This window comes from Ctenopharyngodon idella, chromosome 3, assembly GCF_019924925.1.
Source record: "Ctenopharyngodon idella isolate HZGC_01 chromosome 3, HZGC01, whole genome shotgun sequence".
Classification (NCBI taxonomy): domain Eukaryota; kingdom Metazoa; phylum Chordata; class Actinopteri; order Cypriniformes; family Xenocyprididae; genus Ctenopharyngodon; species Ctenopharyngodon idella.
The window spans coordinates 14,177,450-14,201,781 of record NC_067222.1 but is presented as its reverse complement, the minus strand read 5'-3'; the positions used below and the strand labels follow the sequence as shown (position 1 = coordinate 14,201,781).

The 24,332-nt window shown below is 37.6% G+C and overlaps 2 pseudogenes; both read right to left on the bottom strand.

Moving 5' to 3' along the window:
• LOC127510236 (complement C3-like) overlaps positions 1-12,838 on the bottom strand; it is a 29,793-nt pseudogene extending 16,955 nt beyond the window's left edge.
• A 2,915-nt stretch (positions 12,839-15,753) lies between these two features.
• LOC127510235 (complement C3-like) lies at positions 15,754-18,941 on the bottom strand (annotated as a pseudogene).
• Between the last annotated feature and the right edge of the window lie 5,391 nt (positions 18,942-24,332).

The window sequence follows — 24,332 nt, the reverse complement described above, 5'->3', positions numbered from 1 at the left end:
TATTTTTGCAGAACTGCTTTATAGATATCAACACTGAACTGACTTCAGCTGAACAACAGCCGAAATGCATAATTTTCCTTTTACCACTGTACAGCTGCTTTGAAACAATCTGTATTGTTAAAAGAGCTATATAAATAAAGATAACTTGACATCGTTCTGAATATGATCCAGATGTAATCTTTGATAAAAACGTAATTTTCTCAGATATATTCTTCAAAATGCTGCTGTTTTATGACACCCATCCACATTCAAGTGTTGATTAAATAAAAAAAGGAATGCATGAAGCTAGAATACAGTCATGTGAAAAAGAAAGGACACCCTTTAGAATTTTATGGCTTTTCCATTTTGGCCTAGATTTTGTTAAATAAATAATGACACGGTGCAGTATGTCATGTGTTGTTCATCTGAGGTTGTATTTACCTTATTTTAAGACCTGCCAAGGACCAGATTATTTTTTAAATATGTCTCGATACATAAAACCATAGAATTCAATAGGGTGTCCTTCTTTTTCACTTGACTGTAAAACATTTTTTTTTTTTGTTATTATTGTTGTTCAAAAGCAGAGGCTCTGGTTTTTACTTTGATATATTCTTTATGCAGATATTTATAAACAAAATATTCTGGGGGCCATTTTGGTGGCAATCATCAAAAACACTGGCGGTGGCTGGCAGCTTTTTTAAAAACGCTGGCAGGGAAAGAGTTAAGGCTTTTGCACACTGAGTCCGAAATTTTTGTATCCGTTTTTCGTATTCGTGATCCTAAAAATTCGTCACGCACAGAGACCCTGCACAGAGCCCGATGCGTATTAATGAATCCGTTGCGAAAAAATTCACAAAATAATACAAAATGGAGTCTTCAAGCAGTGAGAATGATTTAGTTGTCCTCTCTCTTCTTAAAAAGAGAAAAATAAAGAGGAAATATTGGGTCCATCCAATCCCAAGATTGCAGAGAGAGAAAGGAGAGTTCACCTCTTCAAGGAGCTGCGTGATTATCCGAGTGTTTCAAAGTTTACTTCAGGATGTCAGTGGCTCAGTTTGATGCTTTGCTACTGGCACAATCTGCCTTTATATTCTGCAAACGTGATTGACATAACATAAGGTCGTATTTATTTTTTACGTGCGAAACTTTCGGATGCGAATTTCGGACTCACTGTGCAAAGGCCTTTAATCATCGGAAACAAGCTCTAAAAGATGGCAACAGACTCCGACGGGAAACTGATCTGAAAAAGCCTGACGAGGTGTGTGTTGCCATCTGTCAGTGTGGTGTGGATATGACTGGATGTTGATTTTTACTCTGAGATGGTGAATGGGAACATGGTTTGCAACGTTAGCAACACATTATTAGCTGTTTGATAATATAGTCATGCCAAAGACTACTCATTTGTGTGTAATCATAATCGTTACGTGTCTGACGTTGTGGAGAGCGATACATAACACATTACCATTCTGATACTTGGCTGAATTAAATCTTTCCTCTTGCCATTGTGTGGCGTTTACCACAATTACCTGAGTGGATTAGGTCACAGTCTATAGATATACAGGCACTCCAAGCTGCTGTGAATTAATGGAGGCAGGTTAAATGAAGCAAGGGTGTAGAGTTACATTCAAGCTATTTAAAGGTTTGAAGAAATTATATTCACAGAAAAAAACATTTCAGTGAGTCATTTTTAATTATAAAAAATGATTTGACTAGAAGGGGACTTTAACATTACAACTTCTATTCCTTGTTTACTTTTCTTTTCTTACCTGAGTAGAGCCGTAGCCTCCTCCAATACCACGTTGCTCATTTAACCATTGAAATGGAGCCAATCGCCTCATTCACGTGACCTCCTTTGATCAGCGCTAACAACGCGTAGCCGGTAGCTTCCAGTGTAAAGTAGTGATTGTCAGAGTCAGGCCAATGGGTACGATCTGTTGACAGAAGAAGACAGATAAAAGACAAGAGGAGAGAGAGACTGGCCTTATGAAACAGTACCTGATGGAAAGGTAGCTGTTGGCTAAATGTAAATGATAAAGGTTGTTTGTGTACCCCGTGAGGCTAAGTTTAGCAACATGCTCTTCGTGCAGCTGTGGTTAGATAATGCTAAAGCGTAGCAGACTATAGCCGCTGAGTACGGCCTCTTCAGGTGGGGGAAGCGCTTTTGGAGATACATCGCTGCTTTTCTGGAACTGCTCTGTATTGATCAACAATAAAAAATATAATTAGAATCATGTAGACCATAAGCAGGACAAGGATAAGTTGTTTAAAACAGTGTTATCATAATTTTAAAATGGTTTGTTACCCTATAGCGAAAGAAAGGAAGAAAGGGTGTGTGTGTTAATTTTACGCTGTGTATGGCATCTTGAGTGAATATGTGTTAATGACCTACTTGGTGTGTGTGGTGTATTTGTTTGTAAAGGAAAAAGACCCAGGTTACCTTTATGTTGGTCGGTGACTCTTGGCAGGACACAGAATTTGGTGTCTCTGCCAGAGCAATGAGCACGAATGCCGTCAGAGTCTCTCTGGATTCAGAGCCCTGCAGGCCTCCCTGCATCACAACATCAGTGGATTCATATCAGATACATGCGTTTCATAATATAGTAGGCCACATATAGAAGGCCTCAAGGCACATTGCAGTTTACAATCACGCGTTTCCAAACTCATCTCCTGCTGTGACCACCTGTTTTTGAGACCCTCACCTCTTATTTCATCACACTTCATTCCTACATTTACTTTCACTTTCAGCTACAAAGCTTAAAACAGCATACAATACACCAAATTTTAACCCTTATAGCTTTTGATAATAGCGTGTAATATATAAAATAATACGTTAAGTTAACATCACAATGTGCCAGGAAATATGGAAATTAATTTGCTCATATCCAAAGCAGTTTCCCATGTAGAAGGTGTGCCGCATGCCAGAACTTGATAAAACGTAATCAATTTATATGTCCAATGATAAACAAATGCTTCGAAATTAATCTTGTATCACCTATACTACTCGGATTGTGATCTATATGTCAAAAGTGTCCCTTGCCAAAAGATTGAAATTAGGCTTAATGAACATAAATCAAGCATTAGATGTCAAGATATAACTTCTCCAGACATTCGCTAGACACAACGAGCTGGAACATAATATCAAACAAATGGAATGCATAGGGATAAAGGAAGTCTCAGGATCAAGAGGAGGTGATATAGAATTATTGAAACAAGAAGCATTTATAAATCTAAATCACTGGCTCCTAACTGGTATGAATGAGGTATTGTTTTCTATAATGAGATGTAGAGAATATTTTACATGATTATTACAAATGTCACAAAAATAATTAAATATGCTAAGTGTGAAGACCAATGTTTGATTAATGATGATGTATCTCTAATGACATACTGTGTATTTTACTGGATTGATGTGTAAGTGTTTTTTTTGGTCTAACTGGTTAATTAATGATTTTTCTTGATTGTGTGATCATCTGTTATCTTGGAGTGGGATTGTGTTTTGTGTCTTGTACTTCTTGTTCTGCATGTTGACTCTAACAAGGAGGCTAAAGACCGCAGTCTCTAGAGATCAGGGGAGCGAGGTTTTTCACGCACAGCTCATTCTGTACACATGATAGTGGATGCATTAACTAAGATCATATTGTGTGAGGATAATTGCTATTTAACAAAATCAAGTGAGTGATTTTTAACATGTGTCCGATTTGATGAGGTAGATAATTAATTGTTTAAATAGTGGGTGTAAGTATTAGAGCATTCAACACACTGAGGATTATTCCCATATGAATAATGTGAAATAATATGAAATAAAGTGACTAAAAGGATTTTGAGTGCAGATCACAGCTGTATTCTCATCTACAAAGCACTAATGATTTGAAGCAAGAACCTTGTAGAGTGTATAAAGAGTTTTTAAAAACATTTCAGTATTTTTTGTCATACAGCATATCCACCCCTTTTGCATTCATGATAAATGTTCACTCCAGCATTCTACTAGAGCTCCAAAACCGTATATATAAATATGAAAGTTACTGTGGATTTTAGCGTACAACAATCAAATCTGTTCATATGCACGCTTTATAAATGAGGCCCATATTCTTGATAAAGTATTTGGAGTTCAGTTATATTTAACGAGTATAAATCCTCAATGAAATGATGTTCACTCAGTTGGTCACTGAAAATAAACCTGACATTGTGTCCTAACCAAGATTTTAGCAACAAGCAATTTGTCTAAACAGAACATTAAAATGGGGAATGATGCAGCACAACTGAATAATCCAATCAGAACAGTTTTCCTGTTTGCACACTAGTCTCACCTTATATTTGATGGTGTAGACCTCATTGGTCCTCCTGAAAGGATCCATCTGGACGCTGTTTGTAGAGCAGGTATCGCAGTGGGCCGCACAGATGCCTCTCACTGACACTGATGAAAGAGTGTGCCATGGAGAACACCTTCAGCACGAATGCAGTGATCCTGACACGGACAGACCATGAACACACGTCAGCCTGCTACAAAGGTTTAGTATCTTCCTATAGTTTAAGTGTTGTGCTGCATGAATACCACGTGCTGCTGCCTTTTTCTTTGTAGGGAGGGTACGAGTCATCCTCCTTTCGATAATTAAGCTGATTTTCATAACCTATCAATACACAAATATATAATTATCTAAAACATGTGAAAGGATGATGTTCAGATCCCTGCTCGTGTCTCGTCGCACCTTTTTGTATGTATTTGATGGCCTCGTCTCTGCGGTTTAGTCCACAGCGCCCCAGTTTGCACTGCGGTCTAGGTAATGGACTGCAATGAGGGGCAGCGCCATTTTGGCCAGGAGTTCTGCTCCACACACCCACCAGGCATACGGATCAGATCCGCCAGTGAGTCCTCCTTCATCGAGTTATCAATGCTGTCTGCCAGCAAATCACCTGTGGAGACACACGCATAGCCAATGTCTACAAAGCCATACTTTATAATCAAAAACAATATCTATATGTGAAGTTGTTAATATGCCAAAAATGTTTAATTTAGCAACAAAGAGGTTTAATTAGCAACAAAAACACCTCTAAATAGTCAAAGTAATCTTCAATATTACCTGATGTAAATTAAAAAATAAATACAAACCTCTGACATTGATGAATGCCTCAGGCTTTGAATTTGGTACCACTGAGTTTAACTCAGTTTTCTTCACTTTTATCACCTGAATCCCTGATAAATAAACACAAATTAATATTCTAAGGGACAAAAGTGCACCAGAAACATCACAGAAATAACCATTCATTACAGAAAAAAAGTAAAGAAATATTTGAATCCCCTGACAAAATACATGCACAAAATGTGTTCACAAATGCAGCATTACTTCTAAACCTAAGAAATACATCTATATATTGTTCTGTTAAAAAAAAGGGGGAAAAAAATTGAAGATCACCCTTGTTTCTTTTCTCAGAGGGGTCCAACACAAAGCTCCTTGACTTAATTCTCTGGATGCCCTCTACCTAAAACATCAGATCCAGCACACACACACACACACACACAAATGTACTTGTGAAACATATTTTGAGATCACTGAACACACAACATGTGCCATGTAATAGGATCACAAAATGATTCCATAAATATGTGTGAGATGTTTTAGGAGCTCACTACAACACGTAGATTCTTCCTCACTGCATCCGGCTCAATAAAAGAGCGCGCAATGACCGTGACCTGTAGGGGGAGCTCTCCTGTCTTAAGGGGGATGATGGTGTATGTGATGAGCTTGGAGGAGCTGGCCGGCACAGAGACCTGCTGTCTGTGGGGTCTTCTAAATGCCACACTACACATGCCCTCTGTCTTACTCAGGATCACCATTACCCTGCAAACAGACACATCGTTCAGGCCATGTTCATGGATCATTTGCTCACGTATGGCATCCTTGGATGCTTCTCAATCCAATACTCAAATATTTCCAAGTATTTCCTCCAACTTCTTCCACCTGGTGACGTCCAAAAGCAGTCCTTGAAATATGTGAGCAGGAGTTGTGCTGAAACACTGAATTTCAGTTTATCCTGTTACGGGTGATTCTAACTCGTTTTACGTAAAAATGGGTTTCCATTGAGATCCAACTGTTACTCCTGGTTAGAGGCTTTCATTAATTATTCCATTTATACATAGACTTGCTTCAATTAAGTTTAATGTTACAACCCAAAATTATTATCATTAGTAGAAACTAGGGTTGTAACAGTATGAGATTTTCCAGCACGACAAGCGTCTGAGAAAATATCACGGTTTCACGATATACATTATTAAACAACCAATTACTTTCTATAATTTCAAAATTTTCTATATATCATAATCATTTGTTAACAACATGTTGTCACGCACTGGGTTCCAATGATGAGGTGAGGATCTGCAGCAGTTTAGCTTAAAGGAACACGCCACTATTTTTGAAAATAGGCTAATTTTCCAACTCCCCTAGTTTTAAACTGTTGAATTTTACCGTTTTCGAATCCATTCAGCCGATTTCCATGGTACGGGACAGCAAAGTTCCTTGATTATTACCGCGGAATGAGAGTATAGTTCCTAGCCGTATTGGCCTAGAAAATCGCAACTTTTCATTTTCTCGTCGGTCTTAGTACACGATGTAACTACAGAAGAGTCAAGTTTTAAATAGGAAAAATATCGAAACTCTCTGGTCATTTTTGAGCGAGATTGCTAACGGTCTAATCAGATTCAATGAACTATGCTAAGCTATGCTAAAAGTGGTACCGCCAGACCCGGAGATCGGCTGAATGGATTCGAAAACGGTAAAACTCAACTGTTTAACTCTAGGGGAGTTGGAAAATGAGCCTATTTTCAAAAATAGTGGCGTTTTCCTTTAATAAACTAAATGAATTAATAGGTAATGAACTCAATAGCGATGTCAGCTAGACAGGAGCTACTAAACACAAGCTTAAATACACAGGCAAACAGGGGAGCTAACAAGATCATAGACGAGACACACCTGAACAGAATACTCAAAACAATATGTAACCATAAAAACAAACTGACAGGGACAGAGATAAGAGGTTAAACTAGGAAACAGACATGAACAAAACTCAAAACGCGACACATTATTCATTACTTCAATCAGCACATTGTTTCTGTCTTAAACCAATACATCGTTTAACTTAATATTGTTAGCTATCTGTGATTTGTATATGTACATTTCTGAAATACATAACTTGGACTAAGTCCCCTCTGACTAACAGATCACGCTAATGTTGATACGCATTTTCTGTAAAGCTGCTTTGAAACGATGCGTATTGTGAAAAAATGCTATATAAATAAATGTGAATTGGGTTGAATTGAATTATTACCATAATTTAAAAGGACCAGTAAATGAATGAATGAAAGTTTTATTTTTGGGGTTGAACAAATACTTGAAACTTGAAACCATTTGTTTGTTTTATTCAAATAATCAGAAACATATCTAATTGGTAAATGCAATTATTGTAATTTAAGATAAATGCTATGAAATTCACAAAACTGTAACAATTTAATTACTGTTTTAAAAGGTAATCAAATTAAAATTTAACAACTTTTATCTTTTTATTCTATTTATTTTTTGGGGGAAAAGTGCTGCACAATTATTATACAAAATTTGTATTCCTTAAATTATGTTTAAATAAATTGTATTATTATTAATTATTATTATTTTTATTTTGAGAAGTACATTCTATTGTACAAAAGTAGGCCTAATTGTTACATACCCATATTGTTTTCTCCCCTCTCTTTCACTATCTCACCTTACAGGTCCCTGTGAATTGGGGGGTCTCTTCCCACAGAGGAGTCCCCCAAAGAAGCATGATAGGCGGAAATAGCCACTACATAGACCTTCAAGGTAGAAGGAGATAGACCTTTCAAAAATTTTTCTTGGAGAAATTGCAGCACTAGACTGACAGAAGAATGGACAGTGTCCAACTGACGTTGTCTACACCAGGTAGAAAACAACTTCCATTTATATGCATATAGCTTTCTTGTGGAGGGAGCGCTAGAGTTGAGTATGGCCTCCACAACCTCGGTAGGGAAACCAGATTCTCTGAGCCTAGCCCCCTCAGAGGCCAGGCCCACAGTTTCCACAACTCCGGGCGGGGGTGAAGTATCATGCTGCCCGCTTGAGACAGGAGGTCCTGTCTGATGGGAATATCCATAGGAGAGCCGTCGAGAAAAGACACCAAGGTCTGTGAACCAAACTCGGGTTGGCCAGAACGGGGCTATCAATATGAGATGAACCCTGTCCCGGCGAACCCTCTCCTCTTGACCGAAGTTTTTCCAAATGAGCTCCACCACCTCTGGGTGGGCCCTCGGCCCCCTGCCTCGATAGGATGTCTGCCCCCACATTTTGATGCCCCGTGATGTACGTTGCTCTTAGGGAGGTCTGGGAGGAAGTATTTGAGAGCTCGAAATACCGCCATCATTTCCAGCCGATTTATGTGCCAGGAAAGTAGATGTTCCTCCCACCAGACCTGAGCCGAGCGACCACTCATGATCGCCCCCCAGTCTGTGAGAGAACCATCCGTTGTTAGCATTACGCGACGACAATGAGCCCCCAACACAGGCACTTGGGACAGGAACCAAGGCTTCTTCCACACGACTAAGGCATGAAGGCATCACCGCGTGACCTTGATCATGCGAAAAGGACTTCCCCTCGAGAGGAAACCCCATGGTCCTGAGCCACCACTGTAAGGGTCTCATGTGCAGCAGGCCAAAAGGTATCACGTTGGCGCAGCTGCCATCAGACCCAACAGTCTCTGAACCGTTTTTACAGTGAGTGACTGGCCTAATTTCACCCCATTCCACAGCTGAGAGAATGGAAATTCACACCAGCAGGAGACAGACGTGCCTGCATCGTAGTGGAATCCCAGACTACCCCCTAGATAGTGGTGTTTGAGCGGGAAGAAGCACATTCTTCTTGGCATTGAGTCTCAGCCATAACCTTCTCTGAAGGTACGGGAAGAAAGAGCTAGGCCGAAAGGAAGAACCCCTGTACTTCCTGTGCTGAGGATGGATGGATACGTGAAAGTATATATATGTATATATGTCCGCCTCCTGCATTCAGTCTACGAGCCCCTTCAGATGGTCCCTTTCCACCTAAAGTGGGCGATCTAAAGCTAGAACAGGTGAACAGTCGTGGAAAACTTGCCTTCAGGTTTTCGTTCCATGTAGTTGTGGACCACAGCTTTGATTTGCACACGTTCATTCTTGGACACAGAGTGAGGCAAGCGCAGGTCTACGAAAGAACGGCTTCCATGCACTCACGTTATACGGTTCAGCTACACAGAAACCCTGCCAGACATCATGTGGTTCAGTTATGTATGCAAAACCAGAGATAATCTAATAATGCTGTTGCTGCCAAGACAAACACAGACAAGCAAGAACAGGGCTGTATACCTGCTTCAGGTGAGGCACTGATGGCTAGAATCCCCCACTGAGTGATACTGTCAGGAAGAACGGTTTCCACTGGAAATACAGCCAGCCTGCAATGATGTATGAAGAGTCACTCCCCAACAAGGACTATTACAAAGGACCTCAACCCTAGGTGTGTTTACATGCATTCCATTTTTGTCCAATCTGAATGAATACCAATCTCATTGCAGATTCTGAATTTCTGTTTATATGAACCCTAAATTTTGCAATCCAATTCAAAACTTAAGTACATGTGAAGGTGCATTTGGGTGCATGTAAAGATACCAGCAAACATTGGTCTGAAGGCATTCGCGGTCGGACAGCATAAATCTGTAAAAATTTGTAACAGAACATTTCCTAAAAATGCATCAGATATGTTCGTACATGTCTACAATCCTCTGGGGGTTGCATGTATAATTGTTACTTTGACTTTTAGCTACATGTAGTTCAATATATAATGCTTAATTAATTAATTACTAAGATAACGTCTAAGACGTCCGTTCAAATTTCATTTTTGAACTATTTCTCAACCATGATGGGACGTGTCAGAAGGATGTCTTTTCAACAGTCCATTAAATGTCCAAATGTTTGCTGGGTAGCTACTAAGTCAACGGTCAAACTCTTACCCATCTAACTGGGCTACACTGGGCAGTCTGATGTCAGTCCACAGCCACGACTCAAAGAACTTGGTGCGCACCTCAGCTAAATCATTTTCTTCCTCCCTCCATGTCTGGTCCTTCAGTTTCGTCCCAAACAACCATAAAGCTCTGCAGGACCTGAGGACCCCCTATGCCATGCGGCCCCCATAAGCCCTTCGGCCTCCTTGGGCCCTGGGGCCCATTGGGACCTGAGGCTCCCTTAAGACCTGCTCTCCCTTTGGGCCCTGATGAGAGCAACTATTTATTTTTTTCCTATCTGAAGCCCGGTCCACGTCATCAAGCTCCTCCCCTCTGTACTCCACACAGCAACGGCGGAAAGCTAACACGCAGCACCGGTCCTCGGTGATGGAGAGAGAGCGATGCAGCATGAATAGTTCATGGGAATCTCCCTCATGCCATCCACACAACACCTCCGCAGGGACTCGTCAGAATAGACCTTCTCTGGGAAAGATGAACACACTGGTAAATGTTTGTCAGTTTATAAAACTTTAGCATGAGACTACTAACTTTATTCTTCATAGGAACATGAGTTTGTAAGTTTGTACTGTAAAACTAAATTTCGCTCTCATGACTAGATAGTGTTTTAAGCATATTGTGATGTTGTGAAGATAATGACTCACCCAGCTTCTCTCTTTGCTCCAATTTTGTTGCTCTTTGCTTTAAAGATCTTTTCCTCCTAGATTTTTTGGAGCAATGATCTATTCCAGAGAAAAAATGAAAGCTTAAACATCAGAAAAGAAGACCTGCTTGTCCATCTCTTGTTTAGACTGGAGTAAAAACAGCACGAGACCAACATGATATTGCAATGTTATTCCAGCTCATCACAACCCGCAGTGTACAATCTCCCAAACATGCCTGTATGTATCATCATACAAGCATGTAATACAAAATATTGTCTATATTTTTAGCTCAATTTTTTCACTATACCTTCAAATGTCTGAAATCAATTTGATAAGTCAGTTTTTGATATGTATTTTTACTTGGTATATAAAATTTAAGTTTAATATAAAAATATGTATTGAGTGATTTATAATCAAGTTATTAATCAATAATTATTCTTCTGCACATAAAATGATTTGAATGACTTCATCAAGCTTATAAAATTTAATTAGTTATATAATTATATGTATTGTGCTCTCTTTCTCTGTTTTTTAGAGAGAGACTTCCAACATGTTAAAACGTATCTGTTCTTCTAGCTGACTAACACAGCTGAGGTCACAGGGGTCCACTTCAATCTGTAGTCTACATGTTACTCTGCTTTTCTATATTCCAGCACTAAAGAATAATAATGAATATTGTCTATTCCTCTCACTGAGAGAAAGAACATGCTATCTGGATGTTTGGATGTTTCCTGTTTAGAGCAAGAACTCAACAAAATCCAACTTTGAAGAAGCTGTGTATCCTGTGTATTGGTGTGTGCACTATTATTCTTTGTTACAGATCAGTATTGGTGAGGTGAACACAAGTTGGAATGACCAACTTTTTTATGCACCGTCATTTGGGCTGCCCGATGCCCGAGTTGGACAGTTCTGATCAGGCCAGTGCTACATTGTCATGTAAGTTTATCATTTGCACGTTTTGTTTGGCAAGAAGATGCGAAAGATAACTCGCACGCCTCTGACAGAAAGCCGCTTCTGACAGAACATGAATACTGAATTGAGCTCTTTTGCGTTTTGCACTTGAAAACACAATTTCACACAAAATTGTGTCAAAATGTCCGTCTTGGTGAGTATCCTAGTAAACATGATCATGAACAGTTGAGAAAGACAACGCATGTTTACAATATCAGTACAGTATACTGGATCCGTGTATTATGGCTTAAAGTGACAGCAGCCTAATATTTCTGCTGCTGTCTATGTTTTTAATGTTAATCAAACAAAAGAGTCACAAGAGTGCAAAATCTCACTCACTGCTCTTGACTGAACTTTTGTAACTTTAATAAGGATTAATCTATATTTAATCTATACAGTGAAGACTATGCAGTGTTATTTTACATTTGATTATTCAATTTCTGTATATAATCTACCTAATCTGTATCGAACTACTGTTAGATCTACCTGAAAAAAACCTAAAAGGACAGTTTATTTGATTTGCATCTGTTGTGTTTATTTGTGCTATTGTAGTTTGATTATTTGTTCTTATTTTATTACAAAGAGTTTACTTGTCTTTAATAGTGTTTGAAATTTATATTTACATTTTATGTAAATTATGTAAATATATGTAATATATGTAAAAAATATTTTCATTTGCACTGTTCTTGCATTCCATGTAAAAAGTCTGACGAGTAAAATAAACTTTACAGTCTAGTTTTTATCATAAATAGTGGTCAAATTTCGAAGCTGGAGTTTTTAATTTTTCTAATGATACTCAGTGTGTCCCTAACAAGTGAGAGTGTGTTTTACAGTGCAGTGAATGTTGAAAACAATAATCAGGGATCATCATCGATCTTCGTACATAAAGGGGTTAACTGCAAATTCCCCTACAATATCTTTTTAGTCAAGTCAGTGAGCTTTATTGTCATTCTGCTATGTGGGGACATACAGTGTAACGAAATTATATAAAAGTGTATAAACAAGTATAAACACATAACTATTGAAAAAACTAATACAAACACTATAAATAATCAAACTGTATATATAATCTATTTATCTTTAAAATGAACAGAGCAAGAATGCTGTGTGTGAAGCACCTGATCCAGAGTCAGTGGATCCTCCTGTGCTGGAATAAAACACCAGTCCCGCGTCGCTGAAAACACCCATACTATCCGGCCTCCTCCTGCGGTGCAGCCCATGTCTCCCTGACCCACCGCCTCCCACACCTGAATGAAGGAGTCATGAGTATCCATTAATCTCCTGGAGAAAAACCCAGCTGTTTGACTTGCATTTATGAAGTAGAAATGTGTATTGTAATTACCTTTCTCTGCGTCAGGCGGTTTTTACTCAGCAGAAAGATGGCATTATCCACAGCCACCAGGCTAACCTTTGCTCCTGGGTCACCCTTCACTTGAAATTTAAAGCTTCTGCCTGGTGAGTACGAATTGAGTTTTTCTCCCTCCCACTGGTCCTAAACTGAGCTAAAACCATCACAATTAAGCAGCATGAATTACATAGATTTATCATATATGTGCACAGGGCCGGCCCGTGGCATAGGCGACAGGCAGTTGCCTAGGGGGGGGCATCGCACGAAAGTTTTTTTTTCTCGGAAGAACGCCCTCTGGGACCATCGTGCACTCCTACACCCATATATTAAGCAATACTGACCATTAAGAATTTTAGGACTGATCGATCATCGAACTGATTAAATTAATGTTAGAATAAAATACAATTGACATCAACGACAAAATCATAAGATTCTACATCATATCATGTAGGACTAATGTAAACACTTTCTGCATCATGATAATTATAATACATCATCATAACGCATTAATTATGGCATGGCGCATGCAGTTAAAATAGATTTGCCATTTATGTGCACTTAAAGTATCATTTCTAAAAAATGAGTGAAAAAAAGAAAATTATCAGGTGCACAAAGCCAGGAAGTGACACAAAGGAGGAGCAAAAAAAAGCAATATAGAGGTAAGAATCAGAAGTTAATCACTGTATTAGCCTGTGATGTTTGTGCAGTATGTTGAAATAGCCCTTAACTGGAAACACTGACACTGTGGAATGATTTTGCTTGAGTTAACTGCTTATTTAATTTTATTTTATTTTCTTTACAATAATGTAAGCTTCTGTAATGTTGTTGTAATTTCAGTTAAATCACTGCTTGCTTTTAATTCACCAAAAAGTGTCCCAAATGTCTTTTGAAAAGACCATGACTAGGACTATATTCTAGCATTCATGAATTAAAATAATTTAAGTATGCCATTTTCCACTGTATGCACAAAATGGAAATAAAATGGGTATGCTAATTAGATTTAACTAGACAGCTTGCTGGCTAACATCTACAAATAAATTACTATATGTACAGTGTTTCCCATACATTAACTGGACTGTGGCGGCCCGCCACATTCTAATTGGAAATTAGGGCTTGTCGAGATATTTAAATAACCGTCTGATAATTTGCGCTCTTTTATACTTTGCCGTATAGTGGGAGTAACAGAGGTAAAGAAATAGACTAGCACCAATTAAGTTTTCGTGCACTATATTCAAAGTCATATGAAGCCATCCCACAGATTCATGTGAGGGACAGAAGAATACGTACATCGTTAAGTTCACTCAAACTCGTCTTCCTTCCGCTGCAGCTGTCAATCATTCTCTGCTCAGCATTTAATACATTTGGATTTTATAAAATTACTGTGCAAAGTTTTTTTTCAAGAATTAGGCTAGCATACTTTTTGCTGCAGAATTATATAGTCACCTGGTTTATTTATTTGTTTATTGGTCAGCTTATGATTATATATTTTTATTCATTTGTTGTTTTTTCCTCTATAATGAAGTATGTTTAGTGCATTCTAGATTGTTTAACAAATCAAAGAGTGACCATTAGTTCCACAAATACAGATGTATAGATACAGGCCCCCCACTAATAAATTAATTCAACAAAGGTAACCTCTTTTGCTACATATTTTTAATGGTATAAATGTATACTCTACATGTTTGGCCACTTATGAACGATCACTTAGCCTATTATATGTTGTGTACGTGACTAATGTGCCCTACCATCACCAATAAATAAATTACTATTTACAGCACAAATTTCTTCATTGATTAGTCACTTAATTTTGCTCTCAGAATGCACCAGATTTATGCATTTAAATTTAAAATGTACAAAATTTTCCTCTGGATCCCCAATCTAAAATCTCGCCTAGGGCACCAATAGAGCCTCGGCCGGCCCGTTTGTGCAAGTACAAATAACTTTACCACTATATGGTTATCAAGCAACACTGTTTTACTAGATACTTTACAAAATACTGTGCAAGCCGCAAGGACTATAGTGTGCAACAGTCGGTTCCAAAAGTAAAAATGTTTCATTTACTTTTTTTCCATAGGGAAACTGATTTTTAAATTGGGGGGGGGGGGGGTCAAGGGGGCAAATATTTTTTTTCTCACTATGGGCCCCAAGAGAAATATTAAGAAAAATAAATTAGATTCATCTCTCATCGTCTCTAAGAGAACATGCGCCGTTAATGCAGCGACGATGCCAAACGCTTTGTCAGTTTTTACTTTCAGATTCTGTAGTGAATAACTGACTGGAGTTTGAGGACTTCTTCACCCGTTTGCACATTGTTTGTGTGATATCAACTGGCTCGCCTTCATGGTTTAAAATGGAAATATTTTCATATTGCGACGTGGCATTTTTCTTTATCACCAGTTGCTCGCAAAATGATGGACACTGATTCACATATCGTCCACGTCATTTCCCGTGATAATAAAATTAAATTAATTATAAATAATAAACAACAAGGCAAACTTAAACTTGTTTTGCTTAAAATTTTTGCAAATAATTTGCTGATGCAGGTACCTGCAAAAAGGGTACCTGCATTTCTTGCCCCCCAACACCCGAGAGTCCTTTGACGAGAGTCAAAGGTCGCCCATGTATATACACATGTATACACATGTATGTATAGATAGATAGATCAATAGAAAGATACTGTAGATAGATCGTCTTGTACTTTTGTCTTTGTATTTGTTTTTCAAATACTTTTTTGCTTCAAATAAAACTTTGTAATGATGTAATGCACCTCTTGGCTGGTTGGTTTGGTTCATGACTTTTGTAAAATCTCTTTAGGTAAAAAATAAAGGGGAAAAAAATACTTCCAGAACCAGGGCTGCTAAAAAAAATAAATAAAAAAGGTGGGCAGGCACTGTTGCACTCTATAATGAGCAGGCTATACATTCTTCATATTAGTTTTTAGATTAAAACTTACTTACTGAGCCTACACACTGGTTCTCCACATCCACAAACACTGAGTCCTGCCACCACTTCTGCATGTAGTTGCCATGGCAACATATAGTACGCCACCAGGCCTGAATGAAGGTAAACATCTCTGTGGTAACTACTAATGGAATATTTGTGTCATTCTGCCATACATCTACCATAGAAGCTGTTATTATTTTCCCTTTGTTCAAAACCTAGAGAGAGAGGGGGAGGTTAAGAAGAAATAAGGAAAAGAGAGCACTGTTAACATAAAGACTACTGAATTGCTGTCATGTATAAGCGCTTCCCAAAATGTCCAACACTCACGCGTATGTCAGCTGCTTCACAAGCTTTCTGTGCTCTGGTGAGGCAGTTTTGATGGTCAATTTGATGTTAAGACTGTTGCCCACTGCCACTTGATTGTCGCCCACTGAGATGTGCAGGTAGTTCTTACTGTAGCCGTTAAAACCTAAATATGGCTCCCAGAGTCCATCTCCTGTACAGCCTGATTTTCTGCATTCACACCAGGAAGTGCTGTTTCTACCTGCAAATGTATGGACATATTTACCAAAATAAGACACACATATAAACTCTTAAAAAAGGTCTTTATTATCCCTTTTTTATTTCATGAAAGGTTCTTTACAGTTGCATAAGGTTCTTTAGATTATTGAGATATTCTTTGATCTAAGAAGAGGTGGCTTTTGTTCACCGAAAAGTTGTTTGAAGAACCAAAAAATGTTGTGTGCATCATCACTGTGAAACCCCCCTTTTGAAACACTTATTAAGAGTGTATTCTAGTCCTGTCCCAAATGCCACTGTGGAGTCATGGACCTTAACTTATTACCTCATTTGGAATTTGAAGTTTCTGTGGGTGTTCAATGTACCTTCAACATTTGATTCTCATCTTCGTCAGGCATGTTGACGGGAGACCCTGATAGTGCCTCTGTGTGTTTTAATTGGTTTTTGAAGGAAGTTGAGTTTAACAGGGATATTGGGGGGCTGGAGATCCATCTTGGTTACTCACTGTAACCTAGAAAAAAAAAAATCTCCTCTAATATTTTGCTGAAATATTAGAGACATTAATCACGCTACCAGGAAGCAGTAAATGTCAGAGTACCAAACTTACCACTATGGCCTAGGCGGGAAGGCCTGGTTTGAAATACTTTGGGTGTGTCCCTGATGGAGAGCTCATAGTTGTGACATCACTATTTTAATGCCGGATTTCTCTGCTTCCACAAGGTCACTACCTGAGAAGAAAGTCTTAAGGACATTACAAAAACACAGCCAAAACAATAAAAAACTATGGATAGTGTCAGAGCCACGAGTGGGCCTTGGAGGGCCTGGGCCGGTGGTTGTGCTGAAAAAAACGCACCCCTGTTGTGTAAAACACCCCCGTCTTAGGAACACGCATTTGAAGTTTGTCACCTTAAAATGCAAACTAAACGAATAACAAACGATAATAATCATTAGCTTTCTCATTATACATCTTGTTGTTCTCATTAAGTTCCAGATATAATTAGAAAGTGTCTTGGAATATTGTTTAGAACAAGTCTTCCAAATACAGAGGGCAGAGACTGCAGGTGCTGTTTAATCCACTAGATGTTCTCAGAGTTTTAATATTACTGTTACTGGTTTGTCTGTTCTTCGTCCTGAACTCACACACTTAATGGAACCAATGTAATGGAACAAACTACTCAATCCTATAACCTGCAAATTCTGGTTGAAAGGACGGGTACATTAAAGGGTTAATTCACCCAAAAATGAAAATTCTGTCATTTATTACTCACCCTCATGCCGTTCCCACAACCGTAAGACCTTCATTAATCTTCTGAACACAAAGCTATTTTTGTTGAAAATCTGATGACTCAGTGACGCCTGCATAGCCAGCAATGACACTTCCTCTCTCAAGATCCATCAATGTACTAAAAACATATTTTAAATCAGTTCATGTGAGTACAGTGGTTCAATATTAATATTATAAAGCGACGAGAATATTTTTGGTGCGCCAAAAAAACAAAATAACAACTTGTATAGTGATGGCCGATTTCAAAACACTGCTTCAGGAAGCTTCGGAGCGTTATGAATCTTTTGTGTCGAATCATGATTCGGACGCGTGTCAAACAGCCAAACTGCTGAAATCACGTGACTTTGGCGCTCCGAACTGCTGATTCATCATGCTCCGAAGTCTTCCTGGAAGCAGTGTTTTGGAAATCGGCCATTACTAAATAAGTCAGTTATTTTGTTTTTTTTTGGCGCACCAAAAATATTCTCGGTCGCTTTATAATATTAATATTGAACCACTGTACTCACATGAACTGTTTTTTAGTATATTAATGGATCTTGAGAGAGGAAATGTCATTGCTCCCTATGTAGGCCTCACTGAGCCATCGGATTTCAACAAAATAATCTCAATTTGCGTTCCAAAGATAACGAAGTCTTACGGGTGTGGAACGGCATGAGGGTGAGTAATGAATGACATTATTTTCATTTTGGGTGATACCTAACCCTTTAAGAATATGTTTTGGCATTAGATGTAGTATACTATACGTATAGTGTAGTACTTATAGTGTGCAGGTGCTTTTCACAGCAAGCTAGTCTGCTTTTCACAGCAGGGGTGTTTTTTTTGGCACAACGCTGACCACTTCAGTCCCAGTCCCTAGTTTTCTAAATATGTAATACATAATTTTTAGTCTCATATTAAGGGTAATGCCCACCTGAGCTGGTCATTACTGACGCTTTGACGTACACAGAATTTCCCAGTAGGCTGTTTGTATTTGATAGACCCTCTTTATCTCCTCCATAGTCAAACTAATCTTTTTCCTCCATTCAGCTGCAAATAAACAGGTGAAATCTGTAGTAAATAATACATTACTTTTTTCTTATACTCACACCTCTCCACTCTTTCACTTACATCGTTCAGTTGCTTCAATAGAAGTGATTCTCCTTTTCTGACCATTCATGTCAATACCAAACTGCACATATGCAACACCTCGCACTTGTTCACCGTAAAGATACCTGGGAAGAAGAAACATAGTTATTCTTATGTTTTTAAGTTTTGACTGTTTTTCCATTTACATGTTAAACTATTTCACCATGCTGTCCTGTAGTAAAGGGCTACCTGAAGCAGTTAGGGCTCGATCGCAGTGAACGACAGTAACCCTGAAATCCACACTTGAGTAAAAGTATAGATATCTTACCAGAAAATGACTTTGGTAGAAGTTAAAGTCACTGTTTAGGAATGTTACTTGAGTAAAAGTTTTTACAGTATGTGATATTTATTGTACTTAAGTATGATAGGGTATATATATATAGTTTTATATTAAACATACTTAAGTACTGAAAGTAAAAGTACAAGTAAAGGCAAAATACAAATGAGCCAAAAAAAAATAAAAAATCTTAAAAATTGTTCTAAACACAGTTTGAGCAGCAAGATTGTGTTTTAACTCTGTTTCTTCCATTTTATTTTCTTTTGAATAAAAAAAAAAAAAAAAAAATGTTATGTGCTGTTACTTTTTATGGTAACAATATAACATGATATTTTTGAGTAGTCTTTAAGGTTTGATTCTTTGATGGAATATACCTGAATAAATATGTAAAATCTTTTAAATGATTAGTCTATGACACGATTAATTTAAGTATTTGTAGTGAAATGTGCTTTTTTATTTTAAGTTGACCCTCAAAAGGTGTGAATTATGATCTGTTATATTTGACTTTGAACTATGTTGTATTCTGCTAGCACAACACAAGAACAATCTTGTTACTTGCACTGACAATAGTAAAGTTATTTCTCTTGAACAAAGCAACATGCATCATATTAGCACATGCAGTAATTCAGCAATCTAACCATAAGCTCTACTCTTCCGCACAATGGGAAACGATCAAAACTTCAACATAACAGAAACTCTTTCAAATTACAACATAAATGAACATTAAACATTAACAGATGTTTCCCTTCACTCAAAAACACCACAAAATAACACTAAATTTCAGTATTTACTCTCCATTTTCCAGCCATATGCAAAGCAAGCTGGGAACTAACAATGAGTCTCTAAATAAAACCCGCATAATTGAGCTTTAAAATAAATAGGTAGCCTTCTTTCCTTAATTTTATTAGCTTAATCGGTTCCTCAATTCAAGCCTCAAAACTGCTTAAGATTCCTTAAAAAATTAGGAAAATGTATCTCTTGGTTTGTGAAATGTTCGCAGTATTTTCTATACAACACTGAACAACAATTGTATCAATAAAACTATACACACTACTTTTAATTATCACCTTAATTTTTTAAAATGAAATTACAAGACCAATGATTCATTTTTTTTATAGTGGCAAAATGTTTACTGTAAGTTTTAAATATAAAAATATATTAATTATACATTGATCATTCATGTTAATCCATAGTGTGTTAACTAACGTAAGAGACAACTTTAAAATGAGTAAAAATGTATTAGTAAATGGTTGAAATTACAATGAACTATACTTTTATTAACCTTAGTTGATGTTACAAATGGACTCTTATTGTAAAGTGTTACCAAGTCATAAACATCAAGCTTAACCCTCATGTTTGATTTCTGGCGACTGCCTGTAGGTCCCTAATTAGATTCAATACAATTCCCCAAAAATCACACTATGAAAAAAAAAAAAAAACATACAATCACGTACAAATAATTAACTTTTAATATCAATACTTTCACACATTACAAAGAATGAATATCTGAATTTATTTTCGAATCAGTGGTTCGGAGCATGTAATCAAACTGCCAAAGTCAAAGTCAATGGCTCACCCCCAAGTGGTGAACCAATGAAATTTCAAACACTTATGATGTAACGAAGCCTCGTTTACTGAAATCACGTGACTTTGGCAGTTTGATGCGCACTGCTGAAGCACTGATTCGAAACAAAAGATTTGCAAAGCTTCAAAGCTTCATGAAGCAGCGTTTTGAAATCGCCCATCACTAGATATTGTTAAATAAAGTTGTTATTTTTTGGTTTGTTTTTGCGCACAAAAAGTATTCCTCCGTCGTTTCATAACATTAAGGTTGAACCACTGTACTCACAGTGAACTGTTTTAAATATGTTTTTAGTAGTTTTCTATATGGGTCAAATTGATCCACGAACAGTAAGAAACCTATAACGTTCTGTATGCACATTTCACAACACATCAGCGTGTTGAAACTTCGCATGCATGTTCATGACCCTAAATGAGAAAAAAGTCACAAAATTTCAAGAAAAACAATGTTGGTTAAATAGTATTTCAGATAGATTGAAAAAAGAAATGATAGCTCAAAATTAAGTGCATTTTATTTAAGTAAAATTATCTGCTAGTGGGGTAATAAAAATAATCTTAATGCAAACAGAAAACAAGATTATTCGCAGTGTCTATTTATGGTAATAGCACATGTGATTTACAGTCTTTAGGCGGGAGCCGAAAATGGTTAAAGAGTTAGTTCACCTAAAAATGAAAATTCTGTCATTAATTACTCACCTCATGTCGTTCCACATCCGTAAGACCTTTGTTCATCTTCAGAACACAAATTAAGATATTTTTGATGAAATCTAATGGTTCAGTGAGCCTGCATCGCCAGCAATAACACTATCTTTTTCAATGCCCAGAAAGCAACTAAAAACATATTCAAAACAGTTCATGTGTCTACAGTGGTTCTACCTTAATATTATAAAGCAACAAGAATACTTTTTGTGTGCCAAAAATAACAAAATAACAACTTTTCAACAATATGTAGTGATTGCGATTAAAAAACACACTGCTTCATGAAGCTTAGAAACTTTACGAATCTTTTGTTTTGAATCAGTGGTTCAGAGAGCCAAAATCATGTGATTTCAGTAAACGAGGCTTCGTTACATCGTAAGTGTTTTGAAACTTCAATAGTTCACGTGACTTTGGCAGTTTGATACACGCTCCGAACCACTGATTCGAAACAAGAGATTTATAAAGCTTCGAAGCTTCATGAAGCAGTGTTTTCACTAGGCCATCACTAGATATTGCTGAAAAGTCGTTATTTGGTTATTTTCGGTGCACAAAAAGTATTCTCATCGCTTTATAATATTAAGGTTGAACAACTGTAGTCACATGAACTGTTTTATCATGTTCGTATTGAATTGTGTTAAATGGTTTGTGATGTAAGGAAACAGTAAACCAAACTCCTCATTGAAAATACAGCTGAACGCCATTCTGTTGTGTTACAGAGAGGAGAGGATGTCTCTGTTAGGAGAATAAATTCTTCAGTTCGGCAAGGACAAGGGCAAGTCTTTCAGGTGGTTATTAGAGAATGATGTTGGCTATGCTTTGCACCTTTGGTTGAGGAAGAAGAACAGGCTGGGCAGTTCAACCAGAGGGTTCTTGAGGATTCTTGAGGATAGCCTCATTTCCTTTCTTGAATACTCAAGAAGCTTTAAGGAAATTGAGGATCTTAAACAGTATCTGTCTCAAAGGCCGGATCAAGTGCAAGTTTTGACAGAGGATGACAATGCTGTTGGATTTGAAACAAGAGCACAAGACATTTTGGGAAAATGTGGGATACCAGGGCAGACGGATATGTTTTCTTTATAATGAGGCAGAAGTGTGTTGCAGGCAGCAAATTGTACAACTTGCAGCAGTATCTTTTAAAACAGCAGCATAAACAGCTGACCAAAAACACTTCTCCAATGTCTTCACCATCAGCTTCCACTGCAAGACCACCTGTTCCTTCCAGTACTGCCTCTGATCAGCCTGGTGAGTTAATAAAATGCATGCACATTTGCTTATATTGATTCTTAAAGCCTACTGATGTGTTTGATTTATTTTATAGCAATGGAGGAGGATGAAGAACTGTAGAGGATGATGCTGAAACAACATGCGCGCACTCAAACTCTCCTTGCATCAGATATCAGCCAGAGTATGACTCGCGACAACGCTCGTGAAAAGAATGTGCTTTTGGGTCGAAATTGTCATCTCGCTGCACGGATATACTGCCAATGAAACATCCAGTTGACAAAGCGATAAGATGATAAGAAGTCCCTGCTCTTGATATACAAACATTAATGAACTTCTTTGAACTTAATGAGGAAAACAAACTATATGAAGGCAGATTCGAACCACTGATAATTAAAGCACGGCTGAACCTCTGACTCTATTAACAAAAGTTCTACCACGAGACCACTAGGGAATACGAAAACGGATTAATCTATTCTGCCACCGGCAGAAACATAAATCGGCGCCTATGACATATAAATTGCACATACTGGAGTGAAACTATTCAAATTATAATGCTTAATTTTTCAGGATCATCTGCAGTCACAGGATCCACAGTCTTGTCTACATTAGGTTACATTCCACATCAGTTTTGGAGGCTTATTCTGTTACATACGGACTTGTCCATTTTGATTTGAATTCTTTATACTCCAGAATACACGGGCATGGGCTCGGGGCTAATGCTTGAGCTCTAAGGGAGCGTACTCAACACCATCCTGAATAGGAGGGAGTACTTATTCGGCTCGACCTTAGCATCATAGGTGTTGAACACAAGAGTGCTCTCTGCGCCCCTTAGAGGACCCTGAACAAGGGGAGTTAATATCAGCTAAATTAGCTTAATTTCCTAATTTATTTGAGATAAAATTCTATAGGCTATTAATAAATGTCACTTTTAAAATTTTTCATTTATAAGCGTGATGTTTATTTTTATTTGTCATGTAGCCTAGAACCGCTTCTGATCATGAAATCGAAACAGACTCACGATTTTATGAATGCACTTTTATTTATTCAGATAAAGTAACATTTCTGTATTTTTTTAGCTTTCTTTTTGTCAGTGTTAAACTCCTGCTTCCGTAATTTAAAAGAAACCCTGCTTATTTTTGTCGAGCTGCAGAGATTTTCCTCATCCTTGTTATGCACCTTTGAAGTACAGAGAATGGGTTTGCTCGGAGGCTGCTGTGAGACACTCGTTTGAGACACACTGCAGAAAGATAGATCGATTTTAGAATATCATATTAAATGCAGGATGGCTTGTGTTGATAAATGGCATGCAATTAATTTTAAAACGTATTGTATGATGGAGGAAATTCTGTATTACTGTTACTAAAAATAAGCTGCATCTGATTATGCTATATTAGCTATTGACAAAATAGTGTTTTTGGCATGGTAAAGCATGGTACTCGCAAAAATCAAGAAAATTAAACGTGTTGCGCTATATAACAATTAGTTTTCTGTCTATAAATATATCAAAACAGTTGTTCCCTTGTCTATTAAAATGTGTAATATATTAAAGCGTCTTTAGTGTTTCCATGGTTTCTACAAAATAAAACCGGAAACCGAGGGTAACGCGGGTATGACGCAATTGACAGGCGACTCCTCACACATTCCCGAGCCTTGGTTAAAATTGCAATTTTCTCACGATTTACAAATAGTTGGAAACATTTGGGATATTGTAAG